Below are 10,151 nucleotides of genomic sequence, written 5' to 3'. Positions count from 1 at the left end.
TGATAAAATGGAAAATGCCGTTTTATAATAAAGGAAAATAAGATTCCTTAAACGCAAGGAAAGGTTAATATATTCTAAATAGACATTATGTATAGAATGTCATATCTGTCAGCTTTCATTACGGCGCCGTGCTCAGTGAGAAGGATTTGATCTCTTTTGCCACTGTCCTAGCATATCCGAATCATAGACAGCCAGCAGCGACCAGCCATCCACCACAGGCTGGCACCGAATGTACCCGAGTGAAAAGGCAGCCGCAAGAACCATCTGTTACAGATTCCTAGCGGAGCCAAGATGTTCAGTGAAGTGCACGACATCCCGCTCGCCAGCCCCTTCGCCTGTGCAACTTATTAGTGTTACAAGTGAAATTATCTTCTGCAAACAGTGGGGGAGCCATAATCCTTATGGAACGAGACTTCTACCAGCTGATCCGGACTTCTTTTGTTCAACTTACAGAAAGGAGCACTTGTAAATTTAATTACAACCTTCAAGGGGGATATAACTTATGTTTTATTAAGCGCGATAATCTCTCGAGCTGCGGCCTGATGTGCGATTACGTTACGCCGCCACCACCGCTTTGGCGGTGGTTCGTTTGTCTGGTCCGGTTTTTTTCCCTTTATGTAAAAAAAAAAAGGTGGACGATTCCAGTGTCAGTTACTGGTATAACAATAAAATGATGAATAGGAAATAGAACAAAGAAAATGGTAATTATTGGGTAAAAAAGCCAGTTTTTGTGCCATTGGAGAGATCTCTACACACTTGGAGACATCAGGAGGTAAAAAGAAATTTCTCCAGACCAGCCCTTGCCAAGCTTTTTAACCCAAGGAATCTTTGATATAAAACCAAGTTGTTGGGCGTTAGTGGGAAGAACATTCGTGGGAAGATCATTGGTCTCATTCTGATGGCTTATTCAAGTGGTATTTGCCCCCAAAACATGCAGATGGGAAGTCAAATTGGCCCCAGCTTAAGGAACCCCCCCTAGCAACTTCAGGAGGAACGTTAGGATTCCAGGGAATCCTGGTTGAGAATGGCTGCTCTACAATAAAGGGAATTTCCATTCTCGTCCTGATTTTAGGATTTTTTTAATGTATTTTTGTTCTGGTTTCAACCAGTTGTCAACTGTATGTTGCGTTGGCAATGGTCACTGGGGCACATAGGCAGGGCAAATTTACCTATTGGGGTTACATATAGCAATACCAGCTTAGCAGGGGATATAATCCTCTCTTACTTTATCCATAAAAATACGAAGACCTCCTATTAAAATAAATAAAATTCAGCATTTATTCCAAGTATATCTTAGTCCTGATGTCCCACCAATACCTATTGGTCCTGTCAGTGAAATCTGCCTACTGCGGCTTCTGGTAATGGAGAGGCAACAATGCTTCAATGCTCCTAAACGCAGAGCAAAGATGTCATAAATGGTTGCACTGCTAATTTTGAAGATTGTAGCTTGTCAATCAGCACCAGGCCACACCCAATCCCGCCCACATATTTCTTGATTGACAGCACCCAACCCCTCCCACTGTGATCTGTAGTGTCTAGGAGGGGAAGTTTAAGAGACTTGCTTGGACTCTCATCCAGGAGCCTTTAGTGGTTTTTTCTCATGGCACACCAATACATCGGCTGATGTATGAATGATTAAAAAGGCAAATTTAAATGTTTTTCATTCAGGTATTACCTTTACCTGTAGGCACTGTTTGAACCTAATGTTTGCCTGTTCAAATATGTTAAAAAGATCAACAGTTTCCATAGGGTGTACTTACTTTTTCACATGACTGTATACAATAGAAGCACATCAGCACATGTGATTTTTTTACACTTAATTTCTGAGATGCAAATATTACCATACAGGTTATAACGTCAGCATAGAAATACATTTCAAGCCCCTCTCTGTAAAGAAAAATGTAATAACATACACTAGTGAATCTATTTTGCAATAATTCCAGGAGCTTGTTGAAGCACTTAGGGTATTTATGACCCCAACGGTATTATGGGGTGAGATTTTTCACCGCACACAGCTAATTTGCCCTGGAATACAGCCAAATGACATATTTGAAGGAAACTTGTTATAGACCTGAGATACGTCTAGAGATAGGGGTGCCTAATTTACAAGCAGATCTAGGCTTTTGTAAAGTTTAGTTTAGCCTAAAGCTTCGTACACACGTCAGATTTTTATCGCCCGATAATCGGCATCGGCCAATTATCGGGCGAAAATCTGCCGTGTGTACAGTCGGTGTCGTCCATCGTCCGGACGACCGACCTGCCGGATCCACGGACGATGGACGACAGCCGATCCTAATGAAAGGGAAGGGGGGAGCGCACAGCAGGGTGCAACTCCCTCGCTCTCCCCCTCCCCTCTCCATAGAGCATGTATGTACAGCACCGTTCATGCATCGTGCACTCCCTTGTCGTTGGAAAGGATCGTGAAAGATCCTTTCCAACGACAAAAATTGGAAGTGTGTACGCAGCTTAACTCTTTCAAACCCTCTAAACCTCTTCATTGAAGGTCACCAATAACTGCATATACTCAAGTATAAACCAAGATTTTTCTTGAAAAAGACAATCTGAACCTTGAAAGACAAACCTGAAAGACAATCACAGTTTATACTTGGCTCACACCACTAGATAGCATTGTCTCCTTTTGTAAAGTTAATTATAAACTGTTACCTTCTGAATTTGTTATACACTTTACATGAGGACACAGAGCCATTTGCTTGTAGCCAATAATAATGCTCAAAAAGAGCATGGATAGGTGGTTACCTACCTACTGCTCATTTTGACATAATTTGGTCACCTTTGACTAACACATACAGTGTTATTTGTGTCTGGATGGTGTAGAAATGGATCAGAACTTGTGTCAGGTGCTATTGCTGTCTGTGATCCTACTCGGGAAGTCCATTCTCTCCATATGACCGGGTGACCATTGGCATCAAGTATAAAAGAGATGGGAAAGCCAACAGTTTAGAGTTTTCACAGGAATAGAAGAGGAGTCCCTTCAATGGGGTCAGCTGTTGTAACAGAGGATTTCCCTTACTTGAGAGTGATCTCCGTTACTTTCTGTTGGGGTTCCAAGAAAAAAAGTATGGTGTCTCTGTTAAAGAAACTTCCCTTTTCCTCACTAACACATGACAGTGGCTCCAAAAAAACTGACAAGTCTCCAAACTAGACAAGTATTCTGGTCCTGTAGGCGCTGATGGCTATGGTCTCTGTTATGTGTTTGTGGGTCATAAGTCATAGTCATAAGATGCTCAAAGTTGACCTATGTCCAGCTAGTTTGAGTTTAAATATGGATATGTTAATCATATCATTATATGATATATATCAATTATATATATATATATGATATGATATAATATAATATATATATTATATGATATATATCAATTACATGACTCGAGAAGTTCAGAGGTCACTCACAGGCTCTCCATTCCTCCCCCTAACTGATCTCCACCCAACTCAAAAATGACATCAAATTATAGTCCAAAATGGCCCAAATGGATGTTTATTGCACAGTACTATTAAATACACACTATTATTAACATATTTATTTAATTAATAATGATAATAACAAAAACATAAACATAACAAAACATTGTAACCTAACCCCACTTTGGTTGCTGGTCCTCGAAGGAGTTGACCTAACCACTTTTAATTTGGGATCTGCACCACGCTGATATGTTGGTTCCTAGCTGCACATACCACCGACCCTGGAACGATATCAACTACCTGCAGACTATCTCATCACCACAAATCCACATCCACTCGATGCCACCTCTCCATTCATGAGGTCCCATACCAGAGATGGTTCCCTCATAACGTTACCAATATACTGCCCTCCAGGACCCCAAACCGCCATCAAGGAAAAGAACTAAGAAGGAGAGATTACACCCCTAATCCCTCCTCACCAATTACAACCTAGACTTCACCCTGACCCCATTTATGTTTAAATAACTGGCCTGCTCCCCCTACTTTAAGTGATGTGCTTTCTGCCTAGCTCACTTTGTTCACCAGCTCCTGGCCCTTCTTTTTTGTATAAATGATCAAACTGGTATAAATATATCCTTTAAATAGATATGCAATGACGTCTTAGGAGGAAGCCATGTCCCCCCGTGGTCTTTAATGGCCAAGCTCCCTATCATTTGCTCAGAAATGAGCCCGGATCTCTACAGGTTTTCCATTTCTTTTTGATTCTCTATGGGGAGGCCCTCCCTATTTGTCTTAGGTCATTAAGACCTATTATTCTTTCCCCCTCTCTCCTCTCTCCCTATGTATCAATTTTGACTTTTACCAGTCTACGGTACCACTCACTTACCAACATTTTATTATCAAAATGAAGGGGTTGGAATCTGGAGAGCTGTGGGCTATAAGGGATTTTCCCTTAATTTGGAGGGATCTCCTCTTATTTTATATCATGCCTCTGACACAGGAAGTGAAAGTAAGTCTCTGAAATGGAACAAACATGGCAACATTTAAAAAAAAAAAAAGGTTTTAAATGTTCCCTATTCTATCCAAAACAAAATTTTCTTTGGTTTTCCATATATGGTGACTGGTAGAACCTGTTTTATATACCAGTGAAAGCTGCGTGCCTGGTGGAAACGCTCCCACCTCTCCGAAATGCTGGAGAATGGGTTTATTCGTTTTCGGATGAATGTTACCAAGATGTTATGCTAATAGGACATCTAATATGTGTCGGTGCGCCAACACGTCCCAGGGAGCTTGCTGTACAGACGGCAGTCTATGAACATTAACAATCTAGACTTCACACCTTATCAGAGACTACAAAGAGGCAGACACTGAGCTGTCACTCTCTTTATCGAGCCCCCTTTGATGCCATGATAGGCGAAGTTTTCCCAGCTCGCCCTATTCCACGTTCTGCGCAATTAAGGCATGCAGCTGCAACGGCATCGTTATCCAAGCAATACCGCCGGTGACCAAGCCCCATGAACGAGGATCTCTTTTATCTTCTGCTAATTGTTGGCATGAGGCATGCAGTAAAACAAAGGGGCTCATTGATTTACTGTTGAACCCGCAGGTAGCGTTTAAAGGGAGGAGGCTTGGAAAGACTTTGGGAACTAATAGCAGACAGCTGCTGTGTGCACTTGATAAATGTGAAGCTCTTGGCTTTGCATTGCCATCTATTACTTTGACTTTTTACACCAGGGATGCTTCTAGAAAGAGACAATAAAGGTGAAGGAACTTTTGGGAAGTTCCCAAAAGTTTTAATTAATGGGGATCTAATCTCTTTTAGGGTTTTTTGAATCTGCAAATATATGTAAATGGAATTAGCTTTTAAGCCAAACTACAGGCTAAACAAATATTGTGTAAATTTAAGGGGGCATGTGTGTTCTTACTAGAATCTTGGTTTGCTTTGTGCATTTCATCTAGATCCAGTAAGTAATCCATCACAAAATGCCTGTTCTTTGCCTTTTGTGCAGACTTCCTGTATTAAGACCAATCACTGTTGTTCTCTCCATTTGAGCAGGTTGACTGGTCTTGTATTTGCCCCGTAGCTGGTAGTGCAGTGCTTCCCAACCAGGCTTCCATGAACCATGGTGCAAGTGGTGCAGTGTTTCTCAACCAGGGTTCCTCCAAGGAGTGCTGGGATTCCTTAACAAATGAACCATTTGTACCTCTCCGGTCAGTGACCCCAATTATCTTTTTTGGCTATCTGTAAGGGTGACATTTTTCCCAATGGTCAGCAAAGTAAGAGGAAACCCTCCCATTGACCACCATGCTGTAATCTGTAAACTTTACCATGAGCCATTGAAACTGTTATTATTGTCACGGTTCACTAAAATCACTAAAAGTGATTTAGAATGTTAAGCTTGGGAAAGGCTGTCGTAGTAGATAGACCTTCTGGGTCTGTCCCATGGCTCCTCTCTCAACATAACCTATGGAATACACAGTAGTGTTATTTTCACCAAGACTGATATGTCATATTTGAATTTGGTGCTCACAAAGAGTATTTATATGCTTTGTGTCTATTGAGGAACATCTCTAAATTAATGTTAAAGAAGATAGTAAACACTTTTTCTACTGTATCATTGAAAGCTGATTTAATGAGATCAAATCACCACCTAAAGTCTCTTCAGAGACCAACCACCACTAGGAATATCAGAATTCTGCTCCCCATTGGGCTCAGTGGTTCTTCTTTTTGACCCCTATGTCCCTACAGAACAAGACATTAGTAAGACCACCCTAGAATATACAGTTTATTTTTGGTCACCTGTGTTCAAAAAGTATGTTGTGGAACTGGATAATATGAAGAGAAGAGAAACTAAACAGAAAAGTGTCATGGCGGAGCTCAACAATGAGGAAATATTCCCCCTTGAGAAGAGACAAAAAAGAGACCTTGTCACCAGACCATTCAATTCAGAAACAAACCTCCTATATCATATTATTTGCATACAATATATTTTATGTATCTTATGTACCTGTAAAACCTTCCCTTACATTAACATGCAAAAACCATGACACTGCTGATGGGAGCCATCATCTTGGTTGTGATATCAGGAGCCTTAGAGTCCTCCTTTACGTATCGCTCTCTATGCAGAGAGGTGAGGGCATCGGAGAAGGAGCTTGGTCAACACAAATGGTAATAAACACTACTTGATGAGGAGAGGGTGATGATGTCCAAGGTAGGAGGGAGCGTGTTGGGGAATTGACTTCTTTGTAGTGTAGTCAAGTTCGAAATCACATTGCAAGCTAAAAAAAGGGTTGGTAACAGGGTCTCTTTATGGACGGGGAATATGATGTAAATGCATAATGGGTCCATATAGTTGCACAGTTGTTCACCAGCTTATACCCATTAGGCCTGAGACTTCACAACCAGTTTGCTCTCCAATTTCCCTGCAGAAGATGCATCAGGAGAACTCAGTTGGACTGTGGTACCAGGCTATGAGCAGGAATGGGAGAAGTAAATATAATTTTCCTTAGTACGTTCCATTTTCAACTCTTCCAGGGTAATGGAAAGTTGGCTTTAGGCACCCAATGGGTGGTCCTTTAGGACATAGTTGGTTATGGTTGGAATGTAGGCTCCATGGTGAGGACTCTACAGTATTATGAATCCTGTATTAAGTATTAGGACCAATCACTGTTGTTCTCTCCATTTGAGCAGATTGACTGGTCTTGTATTTGCCCCCAAGCTGGTAGTGCAGGGCTTCTCAATCACACTTCCATGGAACCATGGTGCAAGTGGTGCAGTGTTTCAACATCAATAATAAAGGTGTACTTGCACTTTAAAGAAGAACCCAACAAATGTTGATGTTGGAATGGTCAATAAAGTCTTAGCAACCTGCAAAAAAAGAGAAGAAAAGATTTTTTTTCCTCCTCAAACAAAGCACCTTTCATCCCTCCCAAGTCAGTGGAGCAGAACCAGGGAGAATGATATTGGTAACTCAGCGGTCTGCAAAGCTGGACTTTACAGGAAGTGATACAAAGAATGCAGACATTCTGTATATTCCACGCAAAGACAATGGCTGCTTTGTTGTCCTGAAACATTAAACATGGAAGAGAAGCCAGCAATGAAGAAGGAGCGAGATGGCCACGTCTTAGGTTTCAGCTGCCCATGTCACCAGTCCTGACGAGGGTCTAAACACGGGTAATCGGGTCTAAGGATAGTAAATATTTAGACAGCACAAAATTGCAGCTAATATTCACTTTTGAAGACTTTATCATGGAACTGGCAGGTGGCATCTCACACTTTATAGATTGCACAATGCTTTGAATTCCTTTGCTAGACGTCAAGTGAATAGCTGGATATGCAGAGGAAGAAAATAAATAAATCAAAAATGTTTTACCTGTGTAAAACCTACGTTTGTGGTTCCGTTAAGCGAGGTTATGTCCCCCTGCAAAACAGAGCATCATGGTAGTGACCTCCTTTCTCTTCCCAGCAGTTTACAATACAGCTTGGTCACTGGCTCATCCCCAGCTGCTGATTGGACAATAAAAGAGCACTCTGATGGGGTCATGAGTCTGCTCTCTGCTCTTGTTTTAAATGGACAGCACTGCAGAAACACCTAGACCTGGATTAGCTATCAGTGTTGGATTTGATACTTGTCTTAAGTTGAGTTGAGTGAAATTGTTCACTTGGGCAAATTAAGTGATTTTGCATTTTTTCCAGTCACATTACTCCCAGAGTCCATTGTGAACATTCTCAGCTAGTTAGAACATTCAGGGAAGCCCAGCAACCTGTTAGCATGGGAAAAGAGGGTAGAGGTGTATTATCCTTTGTGCTCCTGTTCTTTAGTGACCCCATGCCCCAGTAAACCCTATGAACCCCAGTAAACCTATACTCCAGGGACCCTGTGCTCCAATGACCATTTGTGCTCCAGCGACCCACGGCTGATCCAGAGGAAGGCAAAACAAAATCCCTTATGAAACCTGATCCAATTTTTCTCCAACAACCAAAACATAAAAGAGAAATGGAACAACAACTGATTGTGTTATTACTTACACCAGTATATACAACTGATTATAATATTTGTATTTAGAGCCACATCCTGCTTTTTTAACAATCAGCTGACCTGGTTTAAAATAAGCCTCAGGAACTCTATTTCACATTTCCACGGCTTTAAATATAAATCTTTACATGTGTAGGGTAAATCTCTTTTACTTCGAGTGCCCCCTTGTCATTTGTATCGACCCCAAAGTGAATAGCTTTGCTCCAAGTTCACTATATGGGCCATCTTTGTATATATGGTGATCCCTCCTTAAACACTTATCAAGGGATGGCCCAGCTCCTCAAGGCCTCCTGTCAGTTTAGTTGCCCGGCTTTTTGGGAACCGATGAACAAAACTGAGCTGCATACTCAAAGAGAGGTCTATTAGTAATGGATATGATTATATCCATGTGAAGAATGAAAATACATTTGCAAAGACATCAACCTCAATATACTTGACCTTAAATTTTGGCCAATAGTGCCCAAGATCACACAGTGACCAGAAAAATTTCCAGAATTTTTAAAAATAAGTCAGGAAAATCTCTGTGCCCAATAAGTGTATTCAGCCATCAGATACACCATTACTGCTTGCCATGGTTGACCCTAACTTTGCATTGGGCTCTTAACCAATATTGGCTGGAACCCTAAATTAGGTTGATGGGTGTTTTTTTTTTTTTAATGCTGCATTTGCACACATTTTTACAAGAAAGACTTTTGTTAATCTTGGTTTAGCTGCAGTATAAATGCACCCAGGTAAGGTATGCTGCATCTAAAGAAATGCAGTGCAATGCAAAGCGGGTCAATTGCAACTTCTTATCTGCTATGTGTACTGCTCAATTAAAGTTAAAAAGATTTTGCTGATTTTTTCTTGACATGAATTTCAAATTATTTGATGTTTAGGGTAAATTCATACTTGCTTTGAGATTGAGGGATTCTGTGCGGCTCCCTATGGCTGGCACTTCGCCTGGTGCTCTGCCACTTCCAACACAGCGCTCCCTAGTGGCAGCAATTCCCTGGCATGAGGAAGCCGTATAAGCATCCCAACACTAACACCAGTGTGAACATGGGCCTTGGGGTGGTAATCGGGGCTTTGATCACCATACTGTGAGTACTCTAGGTTGGAGATATGTAGACATTTCCTTGTAGTAGTGTAACACTATATCTAGAAGTGGCACTCAGGTTGTTTCTTTGCAAACATAGCTGATTCCTATTTTGGCCTATTGCTTTTACTACTGTTGGCTATAAAGAACAAGCTGACTTCCACTTCCATAAATGGTCCCGATTCTTTAAAACTCTCCAAGACTGGAGAGGATAGACTATCATGGAAGAGTTTAGGTGATTCAGCAAACCTGGACCTGGACTAGGATTGAAAACATTTGCCAGCCAGGAGAAAATAATTTTAAGCAATCCATTACAGATTCCCTGGATAACCGAGGTTCTCCCATGTTAGTCTATCTTCTCCAGTCTTGGAGAGCTTTAAAAAATCCGGTCCAATGTGTCCATCTGAAAAGTGACATCCATTGTGCAGAAATCACGTTATTATGAACCTGGATAAAACAGAACTCATCATCATCCCCCCCTCAAATTCCAAATCTCCCCCTGACATATATCTAACTGATATAACACTGTTATTCGGCCCTCCCCTCTGGCACTTTGTCTTGGTGTCACCTCTGCCCTCTCATTTATCCCCCATATTCAGAACATTTCCTGGTAA

Source organism: Pyxicephalus adspersus, chromosome 8 (assembly GCF_032062135.1).
Source record: "Pyxicephalus adspersus chromosome 8, UCB_Pads_2.0, whole genome shotgun sequence".
NCBI lineage: Eukaryota > Metazoa > Chordata > Amphibia > Anura > Pyxicephalidae > Pyxicephalus > Pyxicephalus adspersus.
Note: the sequence above shows the minus strand (reverse complement) of the source record.